Source organism: Hylobates moloch, unplaced genomic scaffold (genome assembly GCF_009828535.3).
Source record: "Hylobates moloch isolate HMO894 unplaced genomic scaffold, HMol_V3 SCAFFOLD_13, whole genome shotgun sequence".
NCBI classification, from domain to species: Eukaryota; Metazoa; Chordata; class Mammalia; order Primates; family Hylobatidae; genus Hylobates; species Hylobates moloch.
Genome location: NW_026652288.1, coordinates 32672178 through 32686986, shown reverse-complemented (window position 1 = coordinate 32686986; position 14809 = coordinate 32672178). Strand labels below are relative to the sequence as shown.

Genomic DNA, 14809 nt, shown 5'->3' with positions numbered 1-14809 from the left:
AGCAAGGTAGAAACAGGTCTGCTTTGCAGAAAAAGATGACGTACCTCCAGGAATAGAGCAACAAGTAGAACTGAGGTTTACCCCAGCGTTTCTCTTTCCTTCCCTTTTGTTTTCGTATAACAAACATTTATTGAACAACTATAGGGTCCTCAGCTAGCTTCCAAAGAAACTTACAGCAAATTCAGAACAGATTTCCATTTTAGAAGGAGAAGTTAGAATTAATATGTTGTTAGATTGCAACCCAAAGTTGCCCCTGGACCAGCAAGTGCCCTTGTGCTGGCCCTCAGTGCCTGGCCATGGCAATACAGACCCTGTCCACTGGGAGCAGACAGGCTCCTGGGGTAAATAGATCCTGAACAAATCATCGCATGTGAAGCAGGTATTAAAAAGGAATTACAGGCCAGGCACGGTGGCTCATGCCTGTAATCCCAGCACTTTGGGAGGCGAAGGCGGGCGGATCACAAGGTCAGGAGTTTGAGACCAGCCTGGCCAACATGGTGAAACCCTCTCTCTACTAAAACTGCAAAAATTAGCCAGGCATGGTGGTGGGTGCCTGTAATCCCAGCCACTCGGGAGGTTGAGGCAGGAGAATCATTCGAACCAGGGAGGCGGAGGTTGTAGTGAGTCAAGATTATGCCATTGCACTCCAGCCTGGGTGACAGGGCGAGACTCTATCTCAAAAAAAAAAAAAAAAAAGGAACTACAGGGTGGGAAACAAGATCTATCAGAGGAAAATGGGTCAGGGGCATGGTCTGCCTTGCTACAAATTTAGAGGAGTCAATCAACAAAAAGGGAACTTACTAAAAATAAAGTTTTCCTTTCCCCTCCTCACTTGCCTTACATAATCAAGATGGGTATCACACCGTGGGGACTCCTAAAGACAGCAAAATGGCTCTCTGCAGCTAGCCAAAATGTGTCAATTAATTTAGCTTTCACTGAGATTTGTTATGCTCATTTATTCAGAACTTTTGAACATTAAACATGAAACTACATGATAATTAAATAGCTGTCAACACAATTTTATTTACACTTGTCATTCCCACCCTCCAAACCTCATCAGGCCACTGGTTGGCCTGCATTCAATGAGGCATAAAGGAAATATGTTCCTGCTCTCAAGGAGTTTGCATCTTGGAAAACACTTGGACACACACCAAAATGAGATGCACCTCAACAGAGAAATCTATGAAATACTTGCCTTTGGATCACCAAAAGGCCTCCAAATTTTATTTTACTTTGGTATTTCAGTTTTAAACACTTCTTTGACGTTCCATTGAGTCATTGGAACTTCCCTGCTTAAATTTCAGTTCAAAGGTGCCCAGACACCTCTAAGGTTGTTTGAGTGCTGGATGGCAATAATGTTCGCTCCATTTGGATACAGCTATTTATAAATTGTGATCCAGTTTTAAAAGGAACCTCCTGCTTTGCTTTGACTTCAGTGTCTTTCATGTTGTTGAGTTGCTAGAATTGCTTCTTTTATTATACATATATATGTATTTTTTGAGATGGAGTCTCACTCTGTCTCCCAGCCTGGAGTGCAGTGGCAAAATCTCGGCTCACTGCAACCTCCACTTCTCAGGTTCAAGTGATTCTCCTGCCTCAGCCACCCAAGTTGCTGGGACTACAGGCACACACCACCATGAATGGCTAATTTTTGTATTTTTAGTAGAGACGGGGTTTCACCATGTTGGCCAGGATGATCTCCAACTCCTGACCTCAGATGATCCACCCACCTCGGCATCCCAAAATGCTGGGATTACAGGCATGAGCCACTGCGCCTGGCCTAGAATTGTTTCTTTACTTAAATTTCAGGGAGTTATTAAAATTGTTATGTCGTTTGTCTACATTAGAATTTTCACCCAATAGCACTAGAACATGATGCTGCCTGAGTTTAACACTTGATCCTAATTTTTTTTCCCAATAATCCTTCTGTCTGTCGTCAAACTGAGAAAGACATTATATAGTGACCAAAGCAATCTAGAAACAGAAGAAAACTAGGAGAAAAAATACAATTCCACTTCTACATATCAATTCCTGGCCTCGTCTGCTCTTCTAAAACCTAAGGCCCATCACAGATTGCCTCTTTCTTAATTTTTCAACCTAATCTTGGGCTACATCCTCAAATAAACCTTCTGTTCCAACTACATTTATCTACCTATTTAGGTTGGTGCGAAAGTAATTGCGGTTTTCACCATTACTTTGCAAAACCTCAATTACTTTTGCACCAACCTAATATTTTTCTTCTCACTCTTTGGAAGGAAGAAAAAAAGAGCCTGATCAGTCACTAGTCTGTGGAAATATGACACCCAAATTCCTGCTTCCAAGCCTCCCTTCATATCATTCTGAAATTCTCTCACCTCCTCAACTAAGTCTTCCTTCTCCTTCAATTAGAATTCGAGATCCTTTCGTCCATGAAGCCCTTTGAAATGCCCTTAACTTCAATTTACTCTCTCTTCTAAACTCTTATGTATGTTATCCATTCTCTTATGGCCATTGAACACACAATCCATGCTTTGTAATAGACATAGAATACTTCTAGCAGGGGAAGACTTTTTTCTCCTTGGTCATCATGAGATAAACCAGAATTAAGGCAGGTCTTGGTTAATAATGCCTGAGGTTTGGTTAGGGACATTCTGACTTGTCTTTAGCTGTTTTCAGGCAGCATTTTGCTGAGCAATGGAGTTTGCTTAAATTTTACCCTAACCTGAATTAAGTTGCTTTAACCAAATCAAGCAGTGGCCCTAGGGGGAGTGAGGGGAGTTTCCTAATCCTAAATTAATGGTTTGAAAAGTTCTGTAGAAAGAATCCTGTTATATTTGTGTCTAAACACCGTAATATTGACAGAATTATGTCATTAAAATAGTCAGTGCTTTTAAAACATCTCTCTTTTGCTGTCTTCTCAACTTCCCCTGTTTCTGGAGACCAGGACATACTCTGAGAATTGCAACTAGTACAAATCATCACAATATGGATAAACTGAGCAATATACAGAAGTCCCTCTCACCACCAAAGAAACATTAGCTATACAAGGCAAGAGCTGTCTTTCTAAACAGAAAGGTGAGACCAGTAAAACCAGCCCAGTGTCTGTGATTCCTCCAGGTTTCCCGGTTTTAAAGCCCAGGTTTAAAAAGCTACTGCTGAGATGGATCAGGTTACATCTCCCCGCTGCCAGAGAACCTTACACTTAACCCTTCCCAATCCTCCACCTGGATGTTGCACACCCATTTCACTTCCTAGAAAGGGTATCTTCTACCTGTGTATGTCTCCCTATGTTCTGTTCCTTACATACGAGCAACTGGCCCAAGCCCCAGGTGAAGCTTCCTGTGGCCACACTACGTTCCATGCTTCAGCCTCATCTCTGGAGGCCTGCCTGTGCTGAGGGCAGAGACCTTGCATGTCATGTCCTCCGTGCCTAACACAGTGTGCAATTCATAGTGAAGGTTCAGTGTTTGCTAACTGAATGATTGTGTACCTTCGGATGCCTACGTCAGCAATAAGAAAACTGCTATCTTTTTTGTTTGTTTATCATGAGCATAAACTGTGCCCAAGATCCTTAAGTTGTCAAGGGTCTGGAGATTGATTAATTCATTCATCCACTGACTCATTCGTTCATTTGTGCACCATTCCCTAGACATTTTTGAGGGCCAGTTGTTTTTTAACGAACCAAGAATGAGGATGAGAAATTACTTAATGGGTATAGCATATACTATTCAGGTGATGGCCACACTAAAAGCCCAGACTCCACCACTACCCGATATACCCATGTAACAAAACTGCAGTTTCGCCCCTTAAATTTATACAAATAAAAAGCAGGCTGGGCACGGTGGCTCATGTCTGTAATCCCAGCACTTTGGGAGGCCAAGGCAGGTGGATCACTTGAGCTCACGAGTTCAAGACCAGCCTGGGCAACATGGTGAAACCCCATCTCTACCAAAAATACAAAGAGTTAGCCGGGTGTACTGGGAGGCTAAGGTGGGAGGATCACCGGAGCCTGTGAGGTCGAGGCTGCAGTGAGCTGTGATCACACCACCACCTCACTCCAGCCTGGGTGACAGAGTGAGACCCTATCTCAAAAACAACAGCAACAAAGAATGGGGAAAGGATTTTAGACATTTTTATTTAGGGATCTAATATTCCTGACTAAATCCAAGGATTCTCTCTGAAAGTCAGGGACATTCTCTTCAGAAGGCATGGTGTAAAGAGATGGATAGGTAGAATCTCTTTCTATAATCCTCTTGCAGCTAATTGCCAGACAATTTACATGAGCACATGTAACAGTATCTGTAGAAAGTAAATACATGGTCCTGGATATTTGTGTACCAGAAGAGAGTGAAATGCATGGTTAAGAGCACAAATTTTGGTATCAAACAACCTGGACTCAGTTCCCAGTTCTGCTTCTAAGTATGGGAGTGAATTTAGGGGCATAAGGCCCATGTTCTGGAAGAATCTAGGAAGCAGCTGGATGAGCATTAAGGAATTAAACTCTTGAATCCCCCTTGAACAATCACTTCTATGAGGGAATGCTTTTGAGTACTCAGTGCTGCCCTGAGAGCCACTTCTCAGCTGGAAGCAGTTGGAAACATAATCTCAGCCTTAGATTCTAAGGGGTCGGTCAAGGCTGCCATTTTATGTTATCACTTTAAGGTTCAGCATGTGGAATAATTTCTCAGCCATCATGAAGTGTTTCCTGGTAGCCAGCTCAGGCTCTACAGATTTACCACCCTAACTTTTCCAGTAGAAGAAAGCCATTTTCAGAAAAACAGAAGTTCCTCCAGAGGTTTTATAGTCAAAGATACCAAAAACTGATGCATCTCTTGTGTTTTTTACTTGGTAGAGAGAAGCCACAGGGTTGCAATTTCAGATACGCTTGTCTCTAGAAAATAGAACTTGTCTGGGAGGGTATTTAGAGCAAAGATGGAAGAGGAGGCCTCGATTTTACAAAGAAGGATGGTGGGAAGAAGAGAAGGGAAGAAAATCATTCATAATCATTCACTGAGCACTTACAAAGGCCCATCAGTGGCATGGGGGGTGGGGGGAGTCAGCACCTGCCATCACAGAAGGGGGCTGCTGTTTAAATGTTTGTCTTCATGACTGTTGACAAAAAGAGTCAAATTATAAAATATTTAAAGAGATTTATTCTGAGCCAAATATTAGGACCATGACCCATGACACAGCCCCAGTGGCCCTGAGAACATGTGCCAAAGGTAGTGGGGATGCAGCCCGGTTTTATACATTTTAGGGAGACGTAAGACATCAATCAATACAGGTAAGGTGTAGACGGGTTCAGTCTGGAAAGGTGGGACAACACAAAGTGGGGTGGGGCAGGGGGTTTTCAGGTCATAGGTGGATTCGAAGATTTTCTGATACAGATGAAGCATCTGGGTAGCAGGCTTCAGAGAAAATAGATTGTAAATGTTTCTTATTAGACTTAAAAAGATGCCAGACTCAGGTAATTATCTCCTGGATCAAGGAAAAGACCTGGAAAGGGAAGGGGATTCTCTACAGAACGTAGATTTTCCCCACAAGAGACAGCTTTGCAGGGCCATTTCAGAATATGTAAAAAAAAATATACTTCAGTTTCTTTCAGGGTCTGCTATCTGTCATGTTGGTATCTTATTACTGCAAAGAGTCTGTTTTGTCAGTCTTAAGTCTCTGTTTTAATGTTTGTTGGTTTGTTTGCTTTTGAGACAGAGTTTCACTCTTGTTGCCCAGGCTGGAATGCAATGGCTCAATCTTGGCTCACTGCAACCTCCACCTCCCAGGTTCAAGCGATTCTCCTGCCTCAGGCCTCCCAAGTAGCTGGGATTCTAAGCGTGCACCACCATGACCAGCTAATTTTGAATTTTTAGTAGAGATGGAGTTTTACCATGTTGGTCACGTTGGTCTCGAACTCCTGACCTCAGGCAATCCAACCGCCTCAGCCTCCCAAAGTGCTGGGATTACAGGTGTGAGCCACCATGCCTGGCCTGTTTTAATGTTGATGCTGGTCAGTTGTGCCTGAATTCCTAAGGCAGGATGATATAATGAGGTGTATCTGACTGCCCCCTTCCCATCATGGCCTGAACTAGTTTTTCAGATTAACTTTGGAATGTCCTTGGCTGGGAGAAGGGGTCCATTCAGTTGGTTGGGGGACTTAGAATTTTATCTTTGATCTATATGACTGAAAATTGACATTCTGTGATTTAATAAACCACATACGTCTGCAAGCTTCAATTTTGCTATCTATAAAATGGAAATAATACCTAAAACAGGATTCGGCAAGCTTTTTCTGAAAAGGACTAGGTAGTAAATATTTTCAACTTTGTGGGTCATGCAGTGTCTGTCACAATAACTCAGCTATGCAGTTATAGCATGAAAGTAGCCATAGACAATACATAAGGCATAGGCGTGGGCAGATTTGGTCTGCGGGCCGTAGCTTGTCATTCCCTAGTCTAATCCCCTATTTTAATACATAGGGCACTGTGAAGATTAAATGAGCAAATCCAAGTAACGTATTTTAGTGCAGCATGCGGCAGGTAAGTGCTCAATAAATATTAGCTATTATCATGGTTGTGATCTTAGTCTCTCCCATCTATAAGGGCTAACTGTGTTCACTTTGAGTGAGGTAGTCCTTGGTGTTCCTCAGGAGATAGTCCAGCCTTCTCTCTCTTGGGCACATGGTGAATGTCACAGGTTGGGTTTTTGGAGAAGAACCCTGAGATGGAGTTTAGCTTACAGGATGCTTATTAACGAGTATCCTTGGGAACAATCCCTGTGGAAAGCAGGATTGGGCAGAGGGAGAAGTCAAGTTGCCAAACAACAGGCTGAGCCAAATCCCAAAATTGTCCCACATTAGGCTGAAAGGGCTGGGCCTTTCTACCCACACAGGAAGCATTCCCTGGATGTAGGCTGCCCTGGGAAGCATACGGCCTTGGGTGAGTTGCTCTGCACTTCTAGGCACGCCTTGGAGGAGCCAACAGATGAAGCTTGTCTGTGACAACACGCCCAGCAACCCAAGTAATAAGCTAGTGGGAGAGAAAGATGTGACCAACTCTGACTGTGAACTGCACACAGAAATAACACTTCACTTGCAAACCAAGCATTTAATTGTTGTTTAAAGACCCTCTAAAGCTCCTTTCCCCTGTAGTGACCAGTGATTTCAAGATGGTGGCTGCTCGATGAGCCTGGGCCCCAGAGGAATAACAGTGAGGAGAACCCCTCATCAACCTGTGTGATGGAATGTAGTATGAGCAAAACTTAAATCTGAGTTCTTTAAAGCCACTGAGATTTGGGGATCATTCATTACTGCAGTATTGTTAGCTTTCTACTGTGTGTCATCAGTAGCAGCATAGGAAGCTACATTGGATGTATTTAAATGATTTGAAGACGAGACACCTTATGATCTTAAAACATCAAGAAACTGGTTTCAAATCATCATCATCACTTCCAGCAGCGACATCTTAGCTAACGTTAGCACTTACATGAATTTGTTACTGGAAAGGAGTCCTGATCCAGACCTGAAGAGAGAGCTCTTGGACCTCGAGCAAGAAAGAATTCAGGGCAAGTCCATAGAGTAAAGCGAAAGCAAGTTTATTTGAGAAATAAACAGAAGAATGGCTACCCTATAGGCAGAGACGTAGCATGGGCTGCTTGACTAAATATAGTTATTTCTCGACTATATGCTAAACAAGGGGTGGATTATTCATAAGCTTGCCAGGGGAAAGGGGTGGAGATTTCTTGGAACTGAGAGTCCCTCCCCATTTTAGACTATGTAGGGTAACTCCCAAACGTTGCCATGGCATTTGTAAATTGTCACAGTACTGGTGGGAGTGTCTTTTAGTATGTTAATACATTATAATTCACATATAATGAGCAGTAAGGACAACTAGAGGTCACTTTCATCGCCATCTTGGTTTTGGTGGGTTCTGTCAGGCTTTCTTATGACATCCCATTTTATCAGCAGGGCCTTTGTGACCGTATCTTGTGCTGATCTCCTATCTCATCCTGTGACTAAGAATGCCTAGTCTCCTGGGAATGCAGCCCAGCAGGTCTCAGTCTCATTTTACCCCTATTTAAGATGGAATTGCTATGGTTCAAATGCCTCTGACAAATTCACTAATTTAATGCTCAAATAACCTGTGGATGACACAAGTATTATTATTTTCTCCATTTTAGAGATGAAACAACTGATGCTTAAAGAGATTTATTAACTTGTACAAGGCCAGGGGTGTGCAATCTATAGCCTGAAGTTCAAATCCAGCTAAGTGCCTGCTTTTGTAAATAAAGTTTTGTCGGAACACAGCCATGCCCATTCATTACATATTACATAATTATGACTGTTTTCATGATACAGTGGCTGAGTGGAGTGGTTGCATATGGCTTGCAAAGCTCAAAATACAGTTGGCCCTCCATATGTGAGGGCTCCAGATTTGTCAATTCAACCAACCAAGGATCAAAAATATTTGAAAACAAAAATAAAAAAGCAATACAGTAAAAATAATATAAATTAAAAACAATATAACACAATAACTCTTTGCATAGCATTTATATTGTATTAGGTATTATAAATAATCTAGAGATGATTTAAAGTATACGAGAGGATGTGCATAGGTTATATGCAAATACTAGGCCATTTTATATCAGGGACTTCAGCATCCATGGATGTTGTTATCCATGGGGTGTCCTGGAATGAATCCCCTATGCATATTGAGGGACAACTGTAATTACCATCCAGCCCTTTACATAAAAAGTTTGCCCACCCTCACCTCTAGCAGTAGTAAGCGGCAGAGCCTGATTCCAAACCCAGGTTGTCTGACTCCAGAGACAACACTCATAACTCAGATATAAATAAACATTAGGTAGGCTTGGAACCCTGTTGGAATGTTATGAAACTTTTCTATTTCCATTTTCCTAATCATGTGGTTTTTTTTTTCATTTAAAAATTTCCTGATGTTTACTTCCAGCAATATGACAGACTCTATATCCTGAAAAATCTCCCCCAAAAAGCACCTTTAAAATGCTGGATAAAATGAATAGTTAACTTGGCAAGAAATTAAAGTATCTTAATCCCCAGAGGCCAAAAATGAAGTTGGAAGCCAGAATTTAGAATGAGCATGGTAAATATTCACTGGAGCAGGTATCAGACCCTGAGGGCATTTGCCAGTGTTTTGTAAATTAGAGCTTTCAGTTTTTACATTCATGTCGGGGGAAGGGGGACAGGAGAGGCAGGCGACAAAGCAGTGCAGTGTCAGCATGGAGACTTTGGAATGATTCCCGAAAGGCCCACATTCCCAATAAAATAGTGAATTAGAAAATATTTGCCATGCAAAGGAAATAGCAAAGAAAATTTTGCATCTTAGCCTTGATTTTGATTGGAAGAAAAATAAAAGTTCCCACCCCCTACCAGAAATTATAAATAATCACCAGTCAGGCCTCAAGCCTGGGTTCAAATTCACTCTGTGTACCTATTCTGAAACTATATTTTAAACAAACAAACCAAAAAAAAAATTTAAAACGACGAGACACTTGGCAAAGGTAAACACAAATAGAAGGAATGTTCTCCAATTCAAGCCTCATAAAATTCTCACAGCTAGTGCCTCAACAAAAATGAGCTCACAATTTTTAAAAAAATCACAAGACCACCCATGTAGTAAGACATCATCAGACAGGGTTAGAAACATCAAACAGTAAAATCAGACATTCAGGCTTTGGGTTGGAATTATCACATAGAGCAAGATTAGCAAACTTTTCTCTAAAAGGCCAGACAGTATACATTTTAGGCTTTGCAAGCCATTCAGTCTCTGTCAAAAAGACTCAGCCTTGCTATTCTAGTGTAAAAGCAGCCATAAGCAGTATGCAAATGAATGGGCTTGCCTGTATTTTAATAAAACTATATTTACGAAAACCGAGAGTGTGCAAGAAAACCATAGCTTACAAATAAATATGTTTTCAATATTTAAAAAGCTTTAAAACATGATCAAGGAAAAAAATACTCTTATAAACATCAAAAAAGATTAACTTCTGAAAGTAAAATAGTTGAATTTTAAAATTCAACATATGAGTTGACCTATGAATTAGAAATGAAATGTATAATTAATAAATTGAAAGTTGGATAAGACAAAACTACTTAGAATATAGTTCAGAGAGAGAAAGAGAAGGATATCATGATATAGACATGAGATTTTAAGTAAGAAGTGTTAACATTCATCTAATGAAAGTTCCAGAAAGAGTGACTAGAGAAAATGAGATGGAAACAATATTCTATAATTTGTATGGTTCCTTATATTTAGGAACTACAAGAAATTCCAAAATATATTCACACCCAGACTTATCCTGGTGAAATGAAAGAACATTAAAGACAAATTTAATAGCTTAAAAACAGCTAGGGAAAAAGACAGCTTTCCTGTTTTACATCTAACTTCCTATGAACACAGCAGAAACCAAAAGATTACAAGATGATGTCTTCAAAGTGCTGGGAAAAATGTTTCAATTTACAATTGGACACCCAGTAAAACTTATCTTTCATGAGGATGCAATAGAATATATTTAGGTGAACAAAAGCCAAGATAATTTACTATGGACAGATTCTTAGTAAAGGAACTTCTTGAAGATATACATACCTTGGAAAGAAGGATATATATACTTCTCCAGAAAGGAGACGTGAGCTGTAAGTTGTGAGAAAGATAACCATGTGATCAAAGACATTTGTAGTCACATGGACACATCTAAATAAATATCAACACTAATAAATCTAATTTGTGAAGTTATAAAAGTCAGAGATTGGGAGAGATGAGCTTCTAAAGCAGAGGTCATAGTCTATTTCTTAAAATGGTAAATATATGAATGTATGTGTGTGTGTGTGCAAACATGCATATACATACATGCATGTTGTAAACTTTTCTATATATGATACATTTCACAAGACTTTTTAATAGAAATAAAATACTGGACAATACTAGCTTATAAGCTGAGAAGGAGTTAAAATACTCTAAGTTTTAGAAGGAGGGTGAATCTAATTAATAACTTTAACTATTAAAAAATTAGAATCTATACATTCCAAAATATTGAAGGAGAAAAAAAATGGAGTCGGAATTTCACCAAATAGAAAGTGTAAAAAGATGGTAAAAATAAATCCAAATATATCAATGATCATAATTAAATAAAAAAGAATTACACTTGTCAGCTAAAAGATAGTTAATTTTTAAAAATCCAACCATATTCTTCTTACAAGAAACACATGTAAAACAGAACTACACCAAATGTTTGAGAGTAAAATAATGGGAAAAGCTACATTAAGGGAAGTGAATTTTTCCAACAAGCAAAATAATAACTTCCTGTTTGCTTTCAGACATAACCACTGAATCCTCATACAAAAGATATGTTAGTTTCATATATCATAATGAAACTAAGAAAAGAAATAAATGTAAAGAGAGAAATCAGGGAAAAAAACTTAGGTTAAGGATTAATATTCTCTGACAAATCTAAAAATCTGAAAAAGCAGTTCCACCAGTGCTATACCCATGGAATTCAAACAAGTGTTGATGGAAACCTAGGGCTGAATGGCATGAGTCAAGAGTAAATATATCATTTCTCAAATTTAGGTCAAATTTCTTAATAATGGAGTTTACAAAATAAAATCAGATCACATTTCAAAATAACTTGCATTTGGAGACAAAAGATGCTGTGATCACTTCCAATTGTATTAACATTGCTCTTTGAAATGAATGGGACATTAAACACAAAGATTCTAAGAAAAAGTAAATATAAAAATTATTTTGAAGTGTGAATGAATTTGACTACTTTTAAGATTCAGGAACAAATATTTATGTATAAAGGTGGACAACTGCTGCATTAAAATAGAGGAAGGGCTAAAATGTGAAGCTTATGAATAATGAAATGATTTTATAGTTATTTTGGTGGCATGGGGAAATGTCCATGATATAATTAGTTAGCAAACAAAACCGTATATGAAACTGTAGATTAACAATAAAAATATGTTTAAATGTCATCAAATGTGTCTAGAAACAGGATTGGTAAAAACAACAGAATACTAAGAGTGGTGGGGAAATGAGTGATTTGTATTTTCTACTTTATATTGTATTTTCCAAGGCTTTTTTTTTAACAATGACCACTTTAATAATCAGATAACAGAATAATTTTATTTTCAATCTTTAGTATTTTGTATGTTTACATATATTATGGTCCAGAATCCCAGTGAATGAAGATGTGAAAAATGAATTCTAGAAAGACGATACATGACAAGACTTTAAAAGAATGTTTTAAGAGACAGAGAAATTGCTAGCCTAATTGGTAGGTAACTTGATATAAAGTAACTTCTTCACTTCAGGTCTCAAGAATGTGCAGCAAAGTGAGTCCCAGAGGTTGCTATGGCAATGGAGGTAAACCTGATTAGGTGGGCATTCACTCTGCTTTCTAAGGTAAGGCCAGGGGAAATAACATAGGATTCTTTTTTCATTTATTTATTTATTTATTTATTTATTTATTTATTTATTTTATTTTATTTTATTTTATTTTATTTTTTTGAGACGGAGTCTCGCTCTCTCACCCAGGCTGGAGTGCAGTGGCGCGATCTCGGCTCACTGCAAGCTCCGCCTCCCGGGTTCACGCCATTCTCCTGCCTCAGCCTCTCCGAGTAGCTGGGACTACAGGCGCCCGCCACCACGCCTGGCTAATTTTTTGTATTTTTAGTAGAGATGGGGTTTCACCGTGGTCTCAATCTCCTGACCTCGTGATCCACCCGCCTCGGCCTCCCAAAGTGCTAGGATTACAAGCGTGAGCCACCACGCCCGGCCTCTTTTATTTTTTAGATGGAGTCTCACTCTGTCACCCAGGCTGGAGTGCCATGGGGCAATCTTGGCTCACTGCAACCTCCGCCTCCTGGGTTCAAGTGATTCTCCTGCCTCAGCCTCCAAAGTAGCTGGGTCTATGGGCACCCACCCCACCATGCCCAGCTAATTTTGTATTTTAGTAGAGACAGGGTTTCACCATGTTGGCCAGGCTGGTCTCGAACTCTCAACCTCAGGCGATCCACCCACCTTGGCCTCCCAAAGTGCTGGGATTATAGGCGTGAGCCACCGCGCCCCGCCTAGGATTCTTGAGTCAGACAAATCCCCACTCTGTGCCTCTGCCGTCTTTCCTCTCCCTTCTCTTCTCCCTCATTTGTCCCTCTTGCCTCTCCAGTTCTCTCCTTTTCCCATCTTTTCCTCCCTACCTCTTAGCCTCCACTGCACTTGACACCATCAGACTGTGTTCTTCCTGAATGCCCTCCTTTCTGGACGTCCATAGGGTGCTGCATTTTCCTGAGTGCCTTCCTCACCGGAAGTTCTGGAGGGCATCATTTCTAGACTCATCAGTTCTGACTGTACCCTTGGTGCTCAGGACCTGTCCATGGGAGGTGCCAAAGAATATTTGTTGACCAAATGAATGCATGCATGAATGAGTGAATGAAGACAATTCCTCAGTCTCTTTTGTGGGCTCCTCTTCATCTGCTCACCCTTCAATGAGGACATTCTCCAAGATTTCATGCTTAGTTGCTTTTCCTTTTCATTCTGTACTTTTGTCCTGGATGACCTCTCTTCCCTTTGCCTTACGTAACATTCAGGTGAAAATGATCCCCAACTTTTCAACTCTACCACTTCTGTTTTTCACATCTGTATTTCCACTGCTTTCAGCTGGACCCATGCTCACCCCATATTCAACTTGTCAAAAACCTCATCCTTTTCTTCCCCATCTTTCTTCCTCTTAATAGCTCCACCTCCATTGATAGTACCACCATCTCCTCAACATCTGGATTTAAGCTCCCTGATTCCTGTCTACTGAGCACAGCCATACTCTGAAAGTTCATCCTTTCTTTCAATTCCATCCCCACTACCCCTGTGTCACTTCTCATAAAGATCATCACCAAACCCTGGGACGTTTCCTTACTTTGAATCTGCACTTCCCGTGGCTGCTGGATTTCCTAAACCACAGAACTCCTCATTGTCCCATCATGCTCAAAAACACTTTCTGTTTCTCATTGCCTCCAAAATAAAGCCCAGGCACACAGGCTCCTCGCAGTCTCGTTCGATCTATCTTTCCTGCTTCATCACCCTTCCCCATAGCCCCCACTCTGCCATCTTCAATCTGTCTGTCTCTATCATCTCCATCTCCATCCCCATCTCCCTCTTCGTCTCTGTCTCTAAGAGCCTTGCCAGGTTTCTGCAGCCAACACTCCCTTCATGCTGCCTCCATGACCACTGACATTTCTCAGCTGCCTGGATGCCATCTCTCACTGCTGTCTTCTCAAACTGCTCCTCCTCCTCCAAGGCCCGTATCAAGTATCACCTCTTCTGAGAAGCCTTTTCCCAAACCTTCAGTCAGGATTAAGGGCGCTCTCCTCTGTAGTCTGGTAGCATCTGATGGTGCCTCCATGAGAACACAGCCCACAGTTGTCAGGTGCGGGTGGGTGGGCAGAGGGAGACAGTGAGGTGCTCCTGAAGAACTTGAGCGCAGCGATAGAATGTTTCTCCTCTAGAGTGAGCTCACAAAACAATGTGTCATGGGAAAGAACAAAGTGCCTGCTAGCTCAAAGGAACAATGCCTTTTACTAGCAACAGCTGTAGCCTGTAGCCAATGACGTTAAGGAAGCTGCAGAAAGGCTGTGTTAACAGAAGCAGGGCTGTTAGAGGAAGGCCAGAGTCAAAGAAGAACATTCTTGCATTTTCCAATCTTTTCCAGGGGAGGAATGCTGATGGGGGTGGGGAGGTTGGATTTCAGGCACTGGAGTGGTGGAGTCCAGCAAGGAACAGGGCTAGTTTCTCCTCTCGTCTTACCT

The 14809-nt window shown here is 40.9% G+C and overlaps 1 long non-coding RNA gene across 1 annotated transcript; it reads right to left on the bottom strand.

Moving 5' to 3' along the window:
* Window positions 1-4095: 4095 nt before the first annotated feature.
* LOC116480553 (uncharacterized) lies at window positions 4096-14496 on the bottom strand. The gene is made up of 3 exons (XR_009209367.1): window positions 14237-14496; window positions 13208-13581; window positions 4096-4278 (listed from the first exon to the last, which is right to left on the bottom strand). It is a non-coding gene; the product is annotated as an uncharacterized LOC116480553 (long non-coding RNA).
* Between the last annotated feature and the right edge of the window lie 313 nt (window positions 14497-14809).